Source organism: Salmo salar, chromosome ssa10 (assembly GCF_905237065.1).
Source record: "Salmo salar chromosome ssa10, Ssal_v3.1, whole genome shotgun sequence".
NCBI classification, from domain to species: domain Eukaryota; kingdom Metazoa; phylum Chordata; class Actinopteri; order Salmoniformes; family Salmonidae; genus Salmo; species Salmo salar.
The window spans coordinates 59,900,033-59,921,305 of record NC_059451.1 but is presented as its reverse complement, the minus strand read 5'-3'; the positions used below and the strand labels follow the sequence as shown (position 1 = coordinate 59,921,305).

General features: G+C 52.5%; 5 non-coding genes and 3 pseudogenes across 5 annotated transcripts; all 8 read left to right on the top strand.

Moving 5' to 3' along the window:
• The first annotated feature begins 917 nt into the window (after positions 1 to 917).
• Positions 918 to 1,092, top strand: LOC123724703 (uncharacterized; annotated as a pseudogene).
• A 531-nt stretch (positions 1,093 to 1,623) lies between these two features.
• LOC123724799 (U5 spliceosomal RNA) lies at positions 1,624 to 1,740 on the top strand. The gene has a single exon (XR_006757276.1). It is a non-coding gene; the product is annotated as a U5 spliceosomal RNA (small nuclear RNA).
• Positions 1,741 to 2,091: 351 nt separating this feature from the next.
• Positions 2,092 to 2,282, top strand: LOC123724793 (U2 spliceosomal RNA). The gene has a single exon (XR_006757270.1). It is a non-coding gene; the product is annotated as a U2 spliceosomal RNA (small nuclear RNA).
• Positions 2,283 to 2,838: 556 nt separating this feature from the next.
• LOC123724798 (U5 spliceosomal RNA) lies at positions 2,839 to 2,955 on the top strand. Its single transcript, XR_006757275.1, has one exon. It is a non-coding gene; the product is annotated as a U5 spliceosomal RNA (small nuclear RNA).
• Positions 2,956 to 8,643: 5,688 nt separating this feature from the next.
• LOC123724720 (uncharacterized) lies at positions 8,644 to 8,818 on the top strand (annotated as a pseudogene).
• Positions 8,819 to 9,347: 529 nt separating this feature from the next.
• Positions 9,348 to 9,464, top strand: LOC123724797 (U5 spliceosomal RNA). Its single transcript, XR_006757274.1, has one exon. It is a non-coding gene; the product is annotated as a U5 spliceosomal RNA (small nuclear RNA).
• Positions 9,465 to 15,187: 5,723 nt separating this feature from the next.
• Positions 15,188 to 15,359, top strand: LOC123724721 (uncharacterized; annotated as a pseudogene).
• A 653-nt stretch (positions 15,360 to 16,012) lies between these two features.
• Positions 16,013 to 16,129, top strand: LOC123724796 (U5 spliceosomal RNA). The gene has a single exon (XR_006757273.1). It is a non-coding gene; the product is annotated as a U5 spliceosomal RNA (small nuclear RNA).
• Positions 16,130 to 21,273: the final 5,144 nt, after the last annotated feature.

Sequence of the window (21,273 nt, the reverse complement as noted above, 5' to 3'; positions counted from 1 at the left end):
GCGGGTGTTCTTCTCGTATCAGGCGAGAAGCGTAATGGTGTGGTCTAACACGGGTCCTCGGGCGGAACAGCTGCCGTGGCACTTTGGCCATGCGGCCAAGTGGCTGCGTGCGCACCCCGAGGTTGAAGTCGCCCGAGTAGGTTTAGATCACAGGCACCTGTACGAGGAGGTTAGACGGGCAGTAAGTCCGGCACCTGTGGTGGGCATCCCGGCGGCGGTCTGGGAGGGAGTGCAGGCGCGGGGCCTGGACAACAGGCTCAAGGACCTGAATTGGTTGAGCCTCCACAAGTGTTTGCCGGCACGCTCCACCATGTACCGGGCATAGCTTGGCGCGATCCCCCACCTGCCGAAGACCTTTCTTGTGGCAGGGAGGAGACTGTGCGCCATGTCTTTTGGGACTGTGCCATTGCCGGAGTAGTATGGGCGAAGGCACGGGTGTTGTTAGGAAGGGTTAGAGGTGATTTTGTATTGACGTGGGCTAGGCTAGAGAGAGGTGTAGGGAGAGCGAGGGGCACGGATAGGGATAGGTTTCTGCTCTGGCTTCTCATGAGCCTCTTTAAGCGGGGGCTGTGGGAAGCCAGGCAGAACATGGTCAAGACAGGGAGAGATTGGGGGGTGGAAGGAATAGTGAGGAGGGTGGAAGGTGATTTGAGGGGGAGGATGAAGAGGGAGGAGAGGAAGTGGGGGCAGCATGCTGCACGGGAGAGATGGAAGGGGGGATTAGGGCTGGGGTTATTCTAGATTAGGGACGGGGAGATAGGGAAAGTTAGTGTGTAGGATGACGGGGAGGGATGATGCTCCCCTGAGTTTTTGTTTTGGGGTTTTTCGTTTGTTTTGTAAATTAAAAATACCATTATGGATTTACTTTGAATGAAAAATTTGATTTTGTATAGAATGAATGGTATTGATTGTAATAAATTATTTTTTCTAAAAAAAAAATCTGTTCTTATCAGTTTAATATCTGATACGTCCCCCATCGGGGGACTACATATTAAATGGATTTTTCGAACAGGGAGTCGGAAATGGGGCTTGCTCCGTCCGCTCCACGCATCGACCCGGTATTGCAGTACCTCCGGGAACGGTGCAACACTTTTCTCCCATTGTCAAGGAAAAAGAAATACACCAAGCTATGTAAAACAGCTAGCAGAAGAAGAGAAGGAATGGAAAAGAAGAATCATCCAAACTGAAACAAGTGCGAAGCCCCCTTCATGGGGGTCCCCCGTTTTCCCGCCATTTTACTTAAAAAAAAAAAAAAAAAAAAAAAACATTGGCCAGGAGAGTGTGTGTGTGTGTGTGTGTGTGTGTGTGTGTGTGTGTGTGTGTGTGTGTGTGTGTTTTTTTTGAGCCCCCCAAAAAATACAATCACTTCACCAGGATTGTGTGTGTGTGTGTGTGTGTTTTTTTGAGCCCCCCCAAAAATACAATCACTTCACCAGGATTGTCTATCTATCTATCTGTCTGTCTGTCTGTCTGTCTGTCTGTCTGTCTGTCTGTCTGTCTGTCTGTCTGTGACTTTTTACCCACAGCCCTCGAAAACTTGGAAGAGTGGGTTCGGGGACCACCCGCGGGACCCGGCCTAGAGTGCACCGTGTGTGTCTCGGGCCCCGACCTCTGACTTCCATACGACTCTGGTTTCTCTTCATTACGCACAAGCCTTTCGCCTTTTACTAAAGACTTCCGTGGAGAGGAACACTTACGAGTTCAACGTATTTTTGGAAGGGCTTTGCTTCTGGCAGAGCCCGGTATCTTGTTTCAAGAGAAATTGACAGAGATGACGCCGAGACTTTTTGCTCAGGCGTTTGACTTGAAGCCGGCTGACCGACCGGCGTATTTTTTTCCACTCAAAGTAGTCGCTCGGGCAATTGAGTTCAAGCCCGACGATGACTGGTGTATTTGCCGGGCATTGAACAAATAGTCGCAATAGGATTAAAGAGCTAGTGACCTAACGACGCATTAGCGACTTTTAAAAAAAAAACACACCCGCCTGTCACCAGGGAAGCGTTGGGTGAGGAGGAGCCAACTTTTGCCAAACCGATGAGGTCTGCCGAGGCCCCCGGGGGCCCGGCGGGTGCAGGGGTCAATTTGTGGGTTATCGCTTCTCGGCCTTTTGGCTCAGATCAAGTGTAGTATCTGTTCTTATCAGTTTAATATCTGATACGTCCCCCATCGGGGGACTACATATTAAATGGATTTTTCGAACAGGGAGTCGGAAATGGGGCTTGCTCCGTCCGCTCCACGCATCGACCCGGTATTGCAGTACCTCCGGGAACGGTGCAACACTTTTCTCCCATTGTCAAGGAAAAAGAAATACACCAAGCTATGTAAAACAGCTAGCAGAAGAAGAGAAGGAATGGAAAAAGAAGAATCATCCAAACTGAAACAAGTGCGAAGCCCCCTTCATGGGGGTCCCCCGTTTTCCCGCCATTTTACTTAAAAAAAAAAAAATAAAAAAAAAAAAACATTGGCCAGGAGAGTGTGTGTGTGTGTGTGTGTGTGTGTGTGTGTGTGTGTGTGTGTGTGTGTGTGTGTGTGTTGTGTTTTTGAGCCCCCCCCAAAAAATACAATCACTTCACCAGGATTGTGTGTGTGTGTGTGTTTTTGAGCCCCCCCACAAAAATACAATCACTTCACCAGGATTGTCTATCTATCTATCTGTCTGTCTGTCTGTCTGTCTGTCTGTCTGTCTGTCTGTCTGTCTGTCTGTCTGTCTGTCTGTCTGTCTGTGACTTTTTACCCACAGCCCTCGAAAACTTGGAAGAGTGGGTTCGGGGACCACCCGCGGGGACCCGGCCTAGAGTGCACCGTGTGTGTCTCGGGCCCCGACCTCTGACTTCCATACGACTCTGGTTTCTCTTCATTACGCACAAGCCTTTCGCCTTTTACTAAAGACTTCCGTGGAGAGGAACACTTACGAGTTCAACGTATTTTTGGAAGGGCTTTGCTTCTGGCAGAGCCCGGTATCTTGTTTCAAGAGAAATTGACAGAGATGACGCCGAGACTTTTTGCTCAGGCGTTTGACTTGAAGCCGGCTGACCGACCGGCGTATTTTTTCCACTCAAAGTAGTCGCTCGGGCAATTGAGTTCAAGCCCGACGATGACTGGTGTATTTGCCGGGCATTGAACAAATAGTCGCAATAGGATTAAAGAGCTAGTGACCTAACGACGCATTAGCGACTTTTAAAAAAAACACACCCGCCTGTCACCAGGGAAGCGTTGGGTGAGGAGGAGCCAACTTTTGCCAAACCGATGAGGTCTGCCGAGGCCCCCGGGGGCCCGGCGGGTGCAGGGGTCAATTTGTGGGTTATCGCTTCTCGGCCTTTTGGCTCAGATCAAGCTTGGTACCGAGGTGCCCCAAAGCCCGCTGAGCCAAAAGGTCGAAGGAAGGCAGGAGGGAGGAAATTTTTTTTGTTTTTTGCTGATAGGAATCGGATTTATCCGATATCCTTTTTTTCTTGGGCTTCTTTTTAAGAGAGCTTTTTTCTTGACAAGATGGAGAAAAATACACAGAGCAGGACGGTGCCGGGAGTCGGATTGGCAAACACCGTCAGATTTGCCTGGAAAGACAAGGAGGTCGAGCAATTCGGGAGGGAAACTTTTGCAAGAACCATCCTAATGGGAAGCCTAAAATTGATGGTGAAAGATGTCCTCTGCCTCCAGGGTAACCAGATGGAGAGGGCATACGATGTGACATGCTATACGGAAGAAAAACATGATGAAATCATGAAGAAAGTGAAGGCGGTGGAAGGAGAAAGGCCAATGTGCCATTATGAAGTTACGAGCCTGGCAAGGAACAGCTTCAGGGTAGTAACAGTAACTATGTATAACCCGCATGTCAAGGACGAAGAGGTGAGGGCCTTTTTAGGGCGGTATATGGACAAGGTCTCCTCAGGGAGGCTCATAAGGGACTCCCTGGGGTTTTGGACTGGGAGGAGAGGATTTCAGGCCCTGCTCAGGGAGGACCCTAAGGGACAGGGTGGTTACCTCCATCCCCCTGCGATGTTCTCCCTGGGGGCTGACAGGGGGACGTTGTTTTACGCACGTCAGCCCCCGTTCTGCAGGCGTTGTATGGCCTACGGTCATATCCTTGCCTCGTGCAGCACAAAAAAGTGCAGAATTTGTGGATCTGCGGAGCACGAGGCGAGGGACTGCGACGAGCCTAAGGCGTGCCACGGGTGTGGCTCGTCAGCACACCTGTGGCGGGAGTGCCCGGCTCGTCAGAGGTCATACGCGTCTGCAGCTGGGGGGGGAACAGGAGCGGGGGATGGGGGAAGAAGAGGGGAAGGAAGGACATCAAAGGAAAAGGACAAGAGACAAGAACGGAAAGAAGAGGAGCAAGGAGTGACAGCAGGAGGGCAAGGGAAAAAAGAAGACACGGGAGCAGAAGAAGGAAAGGAATCGAAAGGAAGAAAGGGAGTGGAGGAGCGAGAGACAGCGACAATGGAGGGAGAGGTGGTGGAGGGGGTGCCGGTGGCGGGGGAGGAGGAGGAGGAGGGAAGGGGGGTGAGGGAGTGGGGGGACAGCATGTCGAGCGCCCTCGTTGAGGAGTTGAGGGGAATGGTGGAGGAGCTGGCGGAGAGGGGGAGTGGTGTCTCTCCGCTGCCTCCAAAGCCGAAGAAGAAAGGGAAGAGGGGGAGCTCGGCATGCTGTGAGAGGGAGGGGGGTGAGGGGGGGGAGGGGGTGGCCAAGCGTGTGATGGGGGAGGGAAGAACGCCTTTGGCATCGTTGTTTGCCTCAGCCCCCCAACAGCTGGTGGAGGGAGACTCCCAGGGCGTGGCGCTGGGCTGGGTGTCTGAGGGGGGATCTCAACTCCTGCTTGGGGAGGTGGGATCTCCTGCTCTTGACCTCAGTCCAGCTGCCGTTGGGGAGAGAGGAGAGGAGGGTGTTGGTGGGGAACCCAGGATGCAGGGAACTCCAAGGCCTAACACCATCCCTGCATCCTGGGTTGGAGAGATGGAGGAGGACGGGGGGACGTCAGGAGAGGAGAGGACGTCCCCGCCGGATGAGACGAAGCAGGGGAGCATCGGGTGAGTCTCCTGTTTTTGGTTAATTTGGGGTTTGCATTTCATTGATGTAAGGTTTTATAATTTATTTTTAAATGAAATTTTCTGTTAATATTTTTAGTTTAAATGTAAGGGGTTTAAGGGATTTTGTTAAGAGGAGGGCGGTATTTAGTTTTTTGGAAGGGGTGGGTTTTGATGTTTGTTTTTTACAGGAGGTTCACCTGAGGGATGGAGGGGATGTCATCAGGTTTAGTAGGGAGTGGGATAAGGGGGAGTCAGTTTGGGGTATAGGTGGGGTGCATTCTACAGGGGTGGGGATTTTGTTTGGGAATAGGGAGGTGAAGGTGGAGGGATCCTTTGTTGTAATGCAGGGGAGGGTGTTGGGGGTGGATGTCACTTTTAGGGATAGTAGGTATAGGTTAGTGGTGGTGTATGGGCCACAGGTGGCGGCAGACAGGAGGGAGATGGTGGACTGTCTGACGCCCCTGTGTGTTACAAATAGGCACTTAGTGATAGGGGGGATTTTAATATAGATTTAGGGGTAGGGGAGATAGTAGTGCAGGCGCCATCACCGGGCTAATGGCTTGTCATGGTCTGGTTGATGGAGGTCTGCACTCTACTCCGACAATGGCTGGTCCCACATGGCGCAACTCCCGGGGGGTTGCGCGGAGGCTCGACTACATTTTCCTATCTAGGTCTTTGGGTCAGTTGTCTGGGCGGCTGTTGCCTGTGTCTTTCTCGGATCACGACGGGGTGCTCCTGCAGGTGGGGTCGCCAGTCTGCCTCTTCGGTAGGGGGTACTGGAAATTAGATCGGGATGTGCTGGAGGAGCAAGCTTTCGTTGACACCTTTTTTTGGTTTCTTTCGGGGGCTTGAAGGCCTCCGGTCCATGTGCGAGGGGGTGTTAGAGTGGTGGGATTTAGTTAAGGTAAGGATTAGGGCTTTTATAATAGGATATTGTAAGAGGAAAAAAAAGGGAGGAAAGGAGGGAGGTGGATCGTATCCAAAGGTTGCTCGAACTCGAGTACGAGGCAGGCAACCTCGGCGGGTCGATTGACTGGGAGAGATCCACTGACCTGAAGGCGCAGCTCAGGGAGCTGCAGGAGCGGAAGGCTCGAGCTTTCCTGGAGCGTGCGCATAATGGCTTTCTAGAACATAATGAGACTTGTTCCGCTATGTTCTTTAAGTCGGTTAGGGGCAGACAGAGTAGGAAGATAATGCATGGGGTGAGGAAAGAAGATGGTAGCATAGTTAGAAAACCGGAGGAAATGGTCAGGGTAACAACTGATCATTTCCGAGGTTTATTTAAAGAGAGGGTAATAGATGTAGAGCAGGGAAATGTGTTTTTAGAACACTTGTCCCGGCGATTGCCGGAGGACATTAGAAATGCGATGGAGGCTCAGATCTCCCTTGAGGAGGTTGAGAGCGCTCTCAGGAGGATGGGAAAAGGGAAGGTACCTGGGATGGATGGGCTGCCGGCCGAGTTTTACCTCAAGTTTTGGGGTATACTTGGACCAGTGGTTCTCGAAGTCTTGAAGGCCATCCTTGAGACGGGGGTCCCGGGGGGATCAATGGCGGTCGGTGTGCTGTCACTTCTTTATAAGAAGGGGGAAGCAACTGACCTTGGCAACTGGCGGCCGTTGACCATGCTGTGCGTAGATTACAAGCTACTTGCAAAGGTTTTAGCGGACCGGTTGCGCACAGCCCTTCCCTACGTCGTCCATGAGGATCAGACGTGCGGGGTAGAGGGTCGCTCGATCAGATGGAACCTACAGTTGATCAGGGACTCCATCGCTTGGGTAGAAGATAGGGGGCTGCCTTTAATGGTAGCAGCGCTAGATCAGGCGAAAGCCTTTGATCGCGTGAATAGATCCTTTCTATTCAGGGTGTTAGGTAGATTAGGATTTGGGGAGAAGTTTATAGGATGGATCCGTACATTATATGTCGGAGCAGGGTGCCGAGTTAGTGTAAACAGTCACTTAGGTGACGTTTTTGACCTCTCGTCTGGGGTCAGGCAGGGATGCCCGCTCTCGGCTCTCCTCTTCGTTCTGTACATGGAGCCTCTGGGGGCTGCCATTAGGGCAGACACAGGGGTGGAGGGCTTGCTGATCCCTGGAAGTGGCGGTCTCCGTGTCAAGTTGACACAGTACGCCGATGACACATCCTTGCTGCTTTGCAAGGACTCGTGCTTGACAAGGTCCCTTGCCATTATTGGGGACTTCACCCGAGCGTCGGGGGCGGTTCTTAACCACGCGAAGTCTTCCGTTAAGTTTTTCGGAAGATGGAGTGGTAGGACGGATGTGCCCGGAGGGTTATCTCTCTGTAACGGGGCCCTGAGGATACTCGGGGTCCATTTTGAGACCTCCGGCTCAGCGACGCTGAACTGGAACATGGGCATCGCAGTGGTACAGAAGAAGCTAGCGATGTGGAGGGCTAGGTCTTTGTCCTTTTTAGGCAAGGTCCTGGTTCTCAAGGTGGATGTATTGCCATCTCTATTGTATTTGGCGTACATCTACCCATTGCCGGCTAGTCTGAGGAGGCCTCTAGTGAGGCTGGTGTTTCAGTTCATGTGGGGTGGCAGGTACGAGTGGGTCGCCAGGGCACGCATGATCTGTCCCATCGGGGAGGGAGGTAGGGGGGTACCACATCTCCCCCTCAAGCTGGACGCAATTTTTGTTTCATTTCTGTTGACGGAGCTTGCTCAGCCGGTACTACACCCGTCCGGTTACCTCCTGCGGGTGTTCTTCTCATATCAGGCGAGAAGCGTAATGGTGTGGTCTAACACGGGTCCTCGGGCGGAACAGCTGCCGTGGCACTTTGGCCATGCGGCCAAGTGGCTGCGGGCGCACCCCGAGGTTGAAGTCGCCCGAGTAGGTTTAGATCACAGGCACCTGTACGAGGAGGTTAGACGGGCAGTAAGTCCGGCACCTGTGGTGGGCATCCCGGCGGCGGTCTGGGAGGGAGTGCAGGCGCGGGGCCTGGACAACAGGCTCAAGGACCTGAATTGGTTGAGCCTCCACAAGTGTTTGCCGGTACGCTCCACCATGTACCGGCATAGCTTGGCGCGATCCCCCACCTGCCCAAGGCTTTCTTGTGGCAGGGAGGAGACTGTGCGCCATGTCTTTTGGGACTGTGCCATTGCCGGAGTAGTATGGGCAAAGGCACGGGTGTTGTTAGGAAGGGTTAGAGGGGATTTTATTTTGACTTGGGCTAGGTTAGAGAGAGGTGTAGGGAGAGCGAGGGGACGGATAGGGATAGGTTTCTGCTCTGGCTTCTCATGAGCCTCTTTAAGCGAGGGCTGTGGGAAGCCAGGCAGAACATGGTCAAGACAGGGAGAGATTGGGGGGTGGAAGGAATAGTGAGGAGGGTGGAAGGAGATTTGAGGGGGAGGATGAAGAGGGAGGAGACGAAGTGGGGGCAGCACGCTGCCCGGGAGAGATGGAAGGGGGGATTAGGGCTGGGGTTATTTTAGATTAGGGACGGGAAGATAGGGAAAGTTAGTGTTTAGGATGACGGGGAGGGATGATGCTCCCCTGAGTTTTGTTTTGGGGTTTTTTGGTTTGTTTTATAAATTAAAATACCATTATTTGAGTTTGAAGGAATATATGATTTTGTAAAGAATGAATGGTATTGAACGTAATAAATTATTTTTTCAAAAAAAAAAATCTGTTCTTATCAGTTTAATATCTGATACGTCCCCCATCGGGGGACTACATATTAAATGGATTTTTCGAACAGGGAGTCGGAAATGGGGCTTGCTCCGTCCGCTCCACGCATCGACCCGGTATTGCAGTACCTCCGGGAATGGTGCAACACTTTTCTCCCATTGTCAAGGAAAAAGAAATACACCAAGCTATGTAAAACAGCTAGCAGAAGAAGAGAAGGAATGAAAAAAGAAGAATCATCCAAACTGAAACAAGTGCGAAGCCCCCTTCATGGGGGTCCCCCGTTTTCCCGCCATTTTACTTAAAAAAAAAAAAAAAAAAAAAAAAACATTGGCCAGGAGTGTGTGTGTGTGTGTGTGTGTGTGTGTGTGTGTGTGTGTGTGTGTGTGTGTGTGTGTGTGTGTGTTTTGAGCCCCCAAAAAATACAATCACTTCACCAGGATTGTGTGTGTGTGTGTTTTTTTGAGCCCCCAAAAATACAATCACTTCACCAGGATTGTCTATCTATCTGTCTGTCTGTCTGTCTGTCTGTCTGTCTGTCTGTCTGTCTGTCTGTCTGTCTGTCTGTGACTTTTTACCCACAGCCCTCGAAAACTTGGAAGAGTGGGTTCGGGGACCACCCGCGGGGACCCGGCCTAGAGTGCACCGTGTGTGTCTCGGGCCCCGACCTCTGACTTCCATACGACTCTGGTTTCTCTTCATTACGCACAAGCCTTTCGCCTTTTACTAAAGACTTCCGTGGAGAGGAACACTTACGAGTTCAACGTATTTTTGGAAGGGCTTTGCTTCTGGCAGAGCCCGGTATCTTGTTTCAAGAGAAATTGACAGAGATGACGCCGAGACTTTTGCTCAGGCGTTTGACTTGAAGCCGGCTGACCGACCGGCGTATTTTTTCCACTCAAAGTAGTCGCTCGGGCAATTGAGTTCAAGCCCGACGATGACTGGTGTATTTGCCGGGCATTGAACAAATAGTCGCAATAGGATTAAAGAGCTAGTGACCTAACGACGCATTAGCGACTTTTAAAAAAAAACACACCCGCCTGTCACCAGGGAAGCGTTGGGTGAGGAGGAGCCAACTTTTGCCAAACCGATGAGGTCTGCCGAGGCCCCCGGGGGCCCGGCGGGTGCAGGGGTCAATTTGTGGGTTATCGCTTCTCGGCCTTTTGGCTCAGATCAAGCTTGGTACCGAGGTGCCCCAAAGCCCGCTGAGTCAGAAGGTCGAAGGCCGGAGGGAGTAAGAAGGAAAGCCAGTTAAGTTATTTTTCAACTTGGTTTTCGTTTTTTTCCGTGAAGAGATGGCGAACAACAGTAGCGCAGGGTCGGTCCCCAGGACTGGACTTAAGAACACAATCCGTTTCGCTTGGAAGAAGGAAGAAGATACACGCTTGCCAAGAGATTCCTTTGGAAGAACCGTTTTGATGGGGGCCCTGAAAGTCAAAGTCCCAGAGGTTATGTGTCTGCAGGGAAATGCTATGGAGGAAGCATATGACGTGACCTTTCATACAGAAGGTATGTGCGACATTATAATGGACAGAGCCAAAGCGGCTGCTGGAGAGAAGCCATTGTCCTTTTTCAATGTAACATGTCTGTCTAAGACCAATTTCAGAACTATTAATGTACATATGTACAATCCTCATGTAACGGATATCGCCATAGGGGCATTTCTGGGCCGTTTTTGTGACGTCACATCAGGGGCAAGATATGTGAAGGACTCTTTGGGATTCTGGAATGGCCGCCGTCAGTTCCAGGTGCTCCTTAGGCCGGATAAGGAAGGGTTTGATGGCTTCCTACATCCCCCGGCGGTCTTTTCTCTGGGTTCGGACAGGGGGATGCTCTTTACACCCGTCAACCCCCTTTCTGTAAGAAATGTAGGGAGTATGGGCACGTTACAGCTGCCTGCAGTACAGGGAGATGCAGGTTTTGCAAATCGGGGGAGCATGAGGCAAAGGACTGTAGGGAGCCGAAGGAATGCCACGGGTGTGGTAGTAGGCTGCACCTGTTCCGGGACTGTCCGTCCCGTCGGCAGTCATATGCCGAGGCGACGGCAGGCAGAAAGGAAGGAGGAGACTCTGTGGGGAACATCTGCAAAGAAGGGACCCTGGGTCTAGCAAGAAAGACCCAGAGAAGAAGGAGCAGGAGAGACCATCCTCACCAACGCCCACTCCACGTGCAAGGGCCGGGAAAGAGGTGACATCAGGGCCGTCAGTGAAAGGAGGTGAGGGGTCCGCTATCCAGAAGCCGGAGGTGGAGGAGGCGGGTGGAGGAATGGAGAGCATGGGATCATTACTTGATGGGGTGGAGGGGCTTGGGGCCCTGGTAGAAATGGTGGAAAATCTTCCGGTGTTGGGGTCAAGGGCAGGGGAGTGGGCCTCAGACTCTGGTGTGCCGCTCGAACTCGGGCAGGATGGGAAGGAATCGTCAGTAGGGGAGGGTGATCCCGGAACTGGAGCAGGAACCCTACGTCGGCAAGAAGAAGAGGACGAAGCGGAAGGGTGATGTGCAGAAAGAGGTGGGAGGCATAGGGGAAGGGGCAGGCAAGCGTGCGATGGGGGTTAAAGACAGTGCCGCTGATGTGGCCCCCTGTCCTCACAGGACTCATCCCTCCCTTTACCCCTAGAGGAAATGGACATGACGACCTCTACTCTATCTCTGCATCCTGGGGATGGAGGGTCGCAAGGCTGTTCAGAGAAGCCGGAAACCTCCATCCCCAACCCTTCCCGGCTTCATGGGCAGATGACTTGGGGGTCTTAGAGGAAGGGGGAGACAGAGTGTCCCAAGTTGTGCGCAAGCAGGTGGGCTCATCTGAGGAGGATCTGTATCCTTCGGATGAGGGGAGCATTTTTACTTCCCTGTCGGAGGAGATGGAGCGGGGGAGCATCGGGTGAGCCTCTTGTTTTGTTTTTTGTTATTAGTAGGTTGTTGTTAATGTTTTCATTATGGATAAAATTACTTTTGTTAGTTTAAATGTAAGGGGTTTGAGGGATAGGATAAAAAGAAGGGCGGTGTTTAGTTATTTAGAGGGTGTGGGGTTTGATTTTTGTTTTTACAGGAGGTTCACCTAAGGGATGGGGGGGATGTTGTGAGGTTTAAGAGGGAGTGGGATAAAGGGGAATCAGTTTGGGGTATAGGGGGGGTTCACTCTTCGGGGGTAGGGATCTTGTTTGGGAATAGGGAGGTAAAAGTTGAGGATACTTTTGTTGTTATGCAGGGGAGGGTTTTGGGGGTGGATGTCACATTAAGAGATTGTAGGTATAGATTAGTTGGGGTGTACGGACCACAGGTGGCGGCAGACAGGAGGGAGATGGTGGACTGTCTGACGCCCCTGTGTGTCACAAATAGGCAGTTGGTGATAGGGGGGGACTTTAATATAGATTTAGGGGTAGGGGGGACAGCAGTGCAGGCGCCATCACCGGGCTAATGGCTTGCCATGGTCTGGTTGATGGTGGCCTGCACACTACTCCGAAAATGGCCGGTCCCACTTGGCGCAACTCCAGGGGGTTGCGCGGAGGCTTGACTATATTTTTCTATCCAGGTCCTTGGGTCAGTTGTCTGGTCGGCTGTTGCCTGTGTTCTTTTCAGATCACGACGGGGTGCTCCTGCAGGTGAGTTCTCCAGTCTGCCTCTTCGGTAGGGGGTATTGGAAGTTAGATCGGGAGGTGCTGGATGAGCAAGCCTTTGTTAATGCCTTTATTGGTGTGTTTCGAGGGTTTGAGGGCCTCCGGTCCATGTGCGAGGGGTGTTGGAGTGGTGGGACTTAGTCAAGGTAAGGATTAGGATCTTTATTATAGGATATTGTAAGAGGAGAAAAAGGGGAGGAAAGGAGGGAGGTGGATCATATCCATAGGTTGCTCGAACTCGAGTACGAGGCAGGCAACCTCGGCGGGTCGGTCGACTGGGAGAGATCCACTGCCCTGAAGGCGCAACTCAGGGAGCTGCAGGAGCGGAAGGCTCGAGCTTTCCTGGAGCGTGCGCATAGCGGCTTTTTTAGAACATAACGAGACTTGTTCCACAATGTTCTTTAAGTCGGTTAAGGGATAGACAGAGTAGAAAGGTAATGTACGGGGTTAGGAAAGAAGATGGTAGTGTAGCTAGAGAGCCGGAGGAGATGGTCAGAGTAACAACTGATCATTTCCGAAGTTTCTTTAAGGAGAGGGAAGTAGATGTAGAGCAGGGAAATGTGTTTTTAGAACACTTGTCCCGGCGATTGCCGGAGGACATTAGAGAAGCGATGGAGGCTCAGATCTCCCTAGAAGAGGTTGAGAGCGCCCTTAGGAGGATGGGAAAAGGGAAGGTACCTGGGATGGATGGGCTGCCGGCCGAGTTTTACCTCAAGTTTTGGGGGATACTCGGACCGGTGGTCCTCGAAGTCTTGAAGGCCATTCTCGAGACGGGGTTCCCGGGGGGATCAATGACCGTCGGTGTGCTGTCACTTCTTCACAAGAAGGGGGACGCCACAGACCTTGGCAACTGGCGGCCATTGACCATGCTGTGTGTAGACTACAAGATACTTGCAAAGGTCTTAGCGGATCGGTTGCGCACAGCCCTTCCCTACGTCGTTCGTGAGGATCAGACGTGCGGGGTAGAGGGCCGCTCTATCAGGTGGAACCTGCAGTTGATTAGGGACTCCATCGCTTGGGTAGAAGATAGAGGTCTGCCTTTAATGGTAGCAGCGCTTGATCAGGCGAAAGCCTTTGATCGCGTGAATAGATCTTTTCTTTTCAGAGTATTAGGTAGATTAGGATTTGGGGAAAAGTTCATAGGATGGATCCGTACTTTATATGTCGGAGCGGGGTGCCGGGTTAGCGTAAACGGTCACATGGGTGACGTTTTGACCTCTCGTCAGGGGTCAGGCAGGGGTGCCCGCTCTCGGCTCTCCTCTTCGTACTGTACATGGAGCCTCTGGGGGCTGCCATTAGGGCAGACACAGGGGTGGAAGGCTTGTTAATCCCTGGAAGTGGCGGTCTGCGCGTTAAGGTGACGCAGTACGCCGACGACACTTCCTTGCTGCTTTGCAAGGACTCGTGCTTGACAAGGTCCCTTGCCATTATTGGGGACTTCACCCGAGCGTCGGGAGCGGTTCTTAACCACGCAAAGTCTTCCGTTAAGTTTTTCGGAAGATGGCGTGGTAGGACGGATGTGCCCGGGGGGTTATCTCTCTGTAACGGGGCCCTGAAGATTCTCGGGGTTCATTTTGAGACCTCCGGCTCAGCGACGCTGAACTGGAACATGGGCATCGCAGTGGTACAGAGGAAGCTAGCGATGTGGAGGGCTAGGTCGTTGTCTTTTGTAGGCAAGGTCCTGGTCCTCAAGGTGGATGTATTGCCATCTCTTTTGTATTTGGCGTACATCTACCCATTGCCGGCTTGTCTGAGGAGGCCTCTAGTGAGGCTAGTGTTTCAGTTCATGTGGGGTGGCAGGTACGAGTGGGTCGCCAGGGCACGCATGATTTGCCCCATCGGGGAGGGAGGTAGGGGGTACCACACTTCCCCCTCAAGCTGGACTCAATTTTTGTTTCTTTTCGTTGACGGAGCTTGCTCATCCGGTAGTACACCCGTCCGGTTACCTCCTGCGGGTGTTCTTCTCATACCAGGCGAAAGCGTAATGGTGTGGTCTAACACGGGTCCTCGGGCGGAACAGCTGCCGTGGCACTTTGGGCACGCGGCCAAGTGGTTACGTGCGCACCCCGAGGTTGAAGTCGCCCGAGTAGGTTTAGACCACAAGCACCTGTACGAGGAGGTCAGACAGGAGGGTGTCCGGCACCTGTGGTGGGTATCCCGGAAGCGGTCTGGGAGGGAGTGCAGGCGCGGGGCCTGGACAACAGGCTCAAGGACCTGAATTGGTTGAGCCTCCACAAGTGTTTGCCGGTGCGTTCCATTATGTACCGGCATAGCTTGGCGCGATCCCCCACCTGCCCAAGGCCATCTTGTGGTGGGGAGGAGACAGTGCGCCATGCCTTTTGGGACTGTGCCTTTGCCGGAGTAGTGTGGGCTAAGGCACGGGTGTTGTTAGGAAAGGTAAGAGGGGATTTTATTTTGTCGTGGGCTTGGTTAGAGAGAGGTGTAGGGAGAGCGAGGGGACGGAAAGGGACAGATTTCTACTATGGCTTCTCATGAGCCTCTTTAAACGGGGGGCTGTGGGAAGCCAGACAGAACATGGTAAAGACAGGGAGAGATTGGGGAGTGGAGGGAATAGTGAGGAGGGTGGAAGAAAATTTGAGGGGGAGGATGAAGAGGAGGAGAGGAAGTGGGGGCAGCATGCAGCCCGGGAGAGGTGGAAGGGGGGTTTAGGACTGTGGTAAAGGGAATAGGGAAAAGGAATAGATAGGTATGGGGAGATAGGGAAATTAGAGTTTAGGAATCTAGTTTATGTGGTGTTGAGGGGGAGGGAAGATGCTCCCCTGATTTTGTAATTTGGGTTTCATTTGTTTTGAAATTTCAAATGCCATTGTGTTGAGTTTAATGGAAGTGATGATTATGATTGTTGATGGTTTGTTTATTATGCTTATGGTTTTGAACAGTAATAAAATCTTTTAAAAAAAACATCTGTTCTTATCAGTTTAATATCTGATACGTCCCCCATCGGGGGACTACATATTAAATGGATTTTTCGAACAGGGAGTCGGAAATGGGGCTTGCTCCGTCCGCTCCACGCATCGACCCGGTATTGCAGTACCTCCGGGAACGGTGCAACACTTTTCTCCCATTGTCAAGGAAAAAGAAATACACCAAGCTATGTAAAACAGCTAGCAGAAGAAGAGAAGGAATGAAAAAGAAGAATCATCCAAACTGAAACAAGTGCGAAGCCCCCTTCATGGGGGTCCCCGTTTTCCCGCCATTTTACTTAAAAAAAAAAAAAAAAAAATACATTGGCCAGGAGTGTGTGTGTGTGTGTGTGTGTGTGTGTGTGTGTGTGTGTGTGTGTTTTTTTGAGCCCCCCCAAAAATACAATCACTTCACCAGGATTGTGTGTGTGTGTGTGTGTGTGTGTGTGTGTGTGTGTGTGTGTGTGTGTGTGTGTGTGTGTGTGTGTGTGTGTTTTTTGAGCCCCCCAAAAAATACAATCACTTCACCAGGATTGTGTGTGTGTGTGTGTGTGTGTGTGTTTTTTGAGCCCCCCCAAAAAAATACAATCACTTCACCAGGATTGTGTGTGTGTGTGTTTTTGAGCCCCCCTTCACCTTGTCTGTCTGTCTATCTGTCTGTCTGTCTGTCTGTCTGTCTGTCTGTCTGTCTGTGACTTTTTACCCACAGCCCTCGAAAACTTGGAAGAGTGGGTTCGGGGACCACCCGCGGGACCCGGCCTAGAGTGCACCGTGTGTGTCTCGGGCCCCGACCTCTGACTTCCATACGACTCTGGTTTCTCTTCATTACGCACAAGCCTTTCGCCTTTTACTAAAGACTTCCGTGGAGAGGAACACTTACGAGTTCAACGTATTTTTGGAAGGGCTTTGCTTCTGGCAGAGCCCGGTATCTTGTTTCAAGAGAAATTGACAGAGATGACGCCGAGACTTTTTGCTCAGGCGTTTGACTTGAAGCCGGCTGACCGACCGGCGTATTTTTTTCCACTCAAAGTAGTCGCTCGGGCAATTGAGTTCAAGCCCGACGATGACTGGTGTATTTGCCGGGCATTGAACAAATAGTCGCACTAGGATTAAAGAGCTAGTGACCTAACGACGCATTAGCGACTTTTAAAAAAAAACACACCCGCCTGTCACCAGGGAAGCGTTGGGTGAGGAGGAGCCAACTTTTGCCAAACCGATGAGGTCTGCCGAGGCCCCCGGGGGCCCGGCGGGTGCAGGGGTCAATTTGTGGGTTATCGCTTCTCGGCCTTTTGGCTCAGATCAAGCTTGGTACCGAGGTGCCCCAGAGCTCGCTGAGTCAAAAGGTCGGAGAGGGCGGTATTTTTTGTTTTTGAAGGATTTGGATTTCCACTATTTCCTTTTCTTTAACTAGTAGCTTCTTTTTTGTTGGAAGAGAGCTTTATACTGGACAAGATGGCGGAAAGTAGACCAAGAAGATCGGTTCCAGGGATTGGGCTTGCAAACACGGTGAGGTTTTCATGGAGCAACAAGGAAATGGAGCCAATCGGAGAGAAAGTTTTGGGAGAACCATCTGTTTTAATGGGGATCCTGAAGCTAGCGGTGAAGGACGTGTTATGCCTTCAGGCTAACCCAATTGAAAAAGCCTATGATGTAACTTTCTACACAGAGGTCAATGCACGATGATATCATGAAGAAGGCGAGGGCTGTGGGAGGTGTGAGGCCCATGAGTAATTACGAGGTCACAAGTTTGGCAAAGAACAATTTCAGGGTCGTGACGGTGAATATCTACAACCCGCATGTAAAGGACGAGGAGGTAAGGGCATTTTTGGGGAGATTTATGGACAACGTCTCATCAGCAAGGCACCTCAGGGACTCCCTGGGGTTCTGGAACGGGAGGAGAGGGTTCCAGGCCCTCCTCAGGGAGGACCCTGAGGGACTGGGTGGATACCTCCATCCTCCTGCGATGTTCTCCCTGGGGGCTGACAGGGGACGTTGTACTATGCACGTCAGCCCCCTTTCTGCAGGCGCTGTATGGCCTACGGCCACATCCTCGCCTCGTGCAGCACAAGAAAGTGCAGATTTTGTGGATCTGGAAAGCACGAGGCGAAGGATTGTGACGAGCCGAAGGCATGCCACGGGTGCGGTTCGTCAGCGCACCTGTGGCGGGAATGCCCGGCTCGTAAGGGGTCATACGCGTCTGCAGCTGGAGGGGGAGCAGCAGCGGGGGATGGGGAAGAAGAGGAAGGGGAGAAGAACAGGGGAAAGAAGGGAACACAGGCCCAGAGAAGACGGCCGAACGAAAGGAGGAGGAGGAAGAGGTGGCATCAGGAGGCAAAGGAAACAGAGAAGGAACGGAAGAAGAAGGACCGGAAGGAGAAGGAGGAAAAGAGGTGGAAGGAAGCAAAAAAGTGGGGAGCGAGAGAGAACGACAGTGGAGGGGGTGCCGGTGGCAGGGACTGTGGATGGGGAGGAGGGGGTGAGGGAGTGGGGGGACAGTGTGGCGAGCGCCCTCGTTGAAGAGATGAGGGAAATGGTGCAAGAGATAGCAGGGAGGGGGGGTGATGTCTCTCCGCTACATACAACACCAAAGAAGAAAGGGAAGAGGAGGAGCGGCTCGGCGGGCTGTGGGGGGGAGGAGGGGGGCAAGCGAGTGATGGGGGAGGGAAGAACGCCCTTGTCCTCGCTGTTCTCCTCAGCCCCTCAACAGCTGGTGGAGGGAGACTCCCAGGGCGTGGCGCTGGGCTGGGTGTCTGAGGGGGGGATCTCAACTCCTGCTTGGGGAGTTGGGGTCCCCTGCTCTCGACCTCAGTCCAGCAGCCTCCAGGGAGAGAGGAACGGAGGGTGTTGGTGGGGAACCCAGGATGCAGGGCACTCCAAGGCCTAACACCATGCCTGCATCCTGGGTTGGAGAGATGGAGGAGGACGGGGGACGTCAGGAGAGAAGACGTTCCCGCCGGATAGGCTGAAGCAGGGGAGCATCGGGTGAGTCTCCTGTTTTTGTTAATTTTGTTGTTGAAGTTATTTTGTTGAAATTAGGGTTAGGATTTAATTTATAAATAAACTGTCTGTTAATATTTTTAGTTTAAATGTAAGGGGTTTGAGGATTTTGTTAAGAGGAGGGCGGTTTTTAGTTTTTTGGAAGGGGTGGGTTTTGATGTTTGTTTTGTACAGGAGGTTCACCTGAGGGATGGAGGGGATGTCATCAGGTTTAGTAGGGAGTGGGATAAGGGGGAGTCAGTTTGGGGTATAGGTGGGGTTCACTCAACGGGGTGGGTATTTTGTTTGGGAATAGGGAGGTTAGAAGGTAGAGAGCACTTTTGTTGTAATGCAGGGGAGGGTGTTGGGGGTGGATGTCACTTTTAGGGATAGTAGGTATAGGTTAGTGGTGGTGTATGGGCCACAGGTGGCGGCAGACAGGAGGGAGATGGTGGACTGTCTGGCGCCCCTGTGTGTCACAAATAGGCACTTGGTGATAGGTGGGGATTTTAACATAGATTTAGGGTTAGCGGGGGATAGTAGTGCAGGCGCCATCAACGGGCTTATGGCTTGCCATGGTCTGGTTGATGGAGGCCTGCACACTACTCCGACAATGGCGGGTCCCACATGGCGTAACTCTCGGGGGGTTGCGCGGAGGCTCGACTATATTTTTCTATCTAGGTCTTTGGGCCAGTTGTCTGGGCGGCTGTTGCCTGTGTTCTTCTCAGATCACGACGGGGTGCTCCTGCAGGTGGGGCCGCCAGTCTGCCTCTTCGGTAGGGGGTACTGGAAATTAGATCGGGATGTGCTGGAGGAGCAAGCTTTCGTTGACACCTTTTTTGGTTTCTTTCGGGGGCTTGAAGGCCTCCGGTCCATGTGCGAGGGGGTGTTGGAGTGGTGGGATTTAGTTAAGGTAAGGATTAGGGCTTTTATAATAGGATATTGTAAGAGGAAAAAAAGGGAGGAAAGGAGGGAGGTGGATCGTATCCAAAGGTTGCTCGAACTCGAGTACGAGGCAGGCAACCTCGGCCGGGTCGATTGACTGGGAGAGATCCACTGACCTGAAGGCGCAGCTCAGGGGAGCTGCAGGAGCGGAAGGCTCGAGCTTTCCTGGAGCGTGCGCATAATGGCTTTCTAGAACATAATGAGACTTGTTCCGCTATGTTCTTTAAGTCGGTTAGGGGCAGACAGAGTAGGAAGATAATGCATGGGGTGAGGAAAGAAGATGGTAGCATAGTTAGAAAACCGGAGGAAATGGTCAGGGTAACAACTGATCATTTCCGAGGTTTATTTAAAGAGAGGGTAATAGATGTAGAGCAGGGAAATGTGTTTTTAGAACACTTGTCCGCCGGAGGAATGCGATGGAGGCTCAGATCTCCTCGAGGAGGTTGAGAGCGCTCTCAGGAGGATGGGAAAAGGGAAGGTGCCTGGGATGGATGGGCTGCCGGCCGAGTTTTACCTCAAGTTTTGGGGTATACTTGGACCAGTGGTCCTCGAAGTCTTGAAGGCCATCCTTGAGACGGGGGGTCCCGGGGGATCAATGGCGGTCGGTGTGCTGTCACTTCTTTATAAGAAGGGGGAAGCAACTGACCTTGGCAACTGGCGGCCGTTGACCATGCTGTGCGTAGATTACAAGCTACTTGCAAAGGTTTTAGCGGACCGGTTGCGCACAGCCCTTCCCTACGTCGTCCATGAGGATCAGACGTGCGGGGTAGAGGGACGCTCGATCAGATGGAACCTACAGTTGATCAGGGACTCCATCGCTTGGGTAGAAGATAGGGGGCTGCCTTTAATGGTAGCAGCGCTAGATCAGGCGAAAGCCTTTGATCGCGTGAATAGATCCTTTCTATTCAGGGTGTTAGGTAGATTAGGATTTGGGGAGAAGTTTATAGGATGGATCCGTACATTATATGTCGGAGCGGGGTGCCGAGTTAGCGTAAACAGTCACTTAGGTGACGTTTTTTGACCTCTCGTCTGGGGTCAGGCAGGGATGCCCGCTCTCGGCTCTCCTCTTCGTTCTGTACATGGAGCCTCTGGGGGCTGCCATTAGGGCAGACACAGGGGTGGAGGGCTTGCTGATCCCTGGAAGTGGCGGTCTCCGTGTAAAGTTGACACAGTACGCCGACGACACATCCTTGCTGCTTTGCAAGGACTCGTGCTTGACAAGGTCCCTTGCCATTATTGGGGACTTCACCCGAGCGTCGGGGCGGTTCTTAACCACGCGAAGTCTTCCGTTAAGTTTTTCGGAAGATGGAGTGGTAGGACGGATGTGCCCGGAGGGTTATCTCTCTGTAACGGGGCCCTGAGGATACTCGGGGGTCCATTTTGAGACCTCCGGCTCAGCGACGCTGAACTGGAACATGGGCATCGCAGTGGTACAGAAGAAGCTAGCGATGTGGAGGGCTAGGTCTTTGTCCTTTTAGGCAAGGTCCTGGTTCTCAAGGTGGATGTATTGCCATCTCTATTGTATTTGGCGTACATCTACCCATTGCCGGCTTGTCTGAGGAGGCCTCTAGTGAGGCTGGTGTTTCAGTTCATGTGGGGTGGCAGGTACGAGTGGGTCGCCAGGGCACGCATGATCTGTCCCATCGGGGAGGGAGGTAGGGGGTACCACATCTCCCCCTCAAGCTGGACGCAATTTTTGTTTCATTTCTGTTGACGGAGCTTGCTCAGCCAGTACTACACCCGTCCGGTTACCTCCTGCGGGTGTTCTTCTCGTATCAGGCGAAAGCGTAATGGTGTGGTCTAACACGGGTCCTCGGGCGGAACAGCTGCCGTGGCACTTTGGCCATGCGGCCAAGTGGCTGCGTGCACACCCCGAGGTTGAAGTCGCCCGAGTAGGTTTAGACCACAGGCACCTGTACGAGGAGGTCAGACGGGCAGTAAGTCCGGCACCTGTGGTGGGCATCCCGGCGGCGGTCTGGGAGGGAGTGCAGGCGCGGGGCCTGGACAACAGGCTCAAGGACCTGAATTGGTTGAGCCTCCACAAGTGTTTGCCGGTACGCTCCACCATGTACCGGCATAGCTTGGCGCGATCCCCCACCTGCCCAAGACCTTCTTGTGGCAGGGAGGAGACTGTGCGCCATGTCTT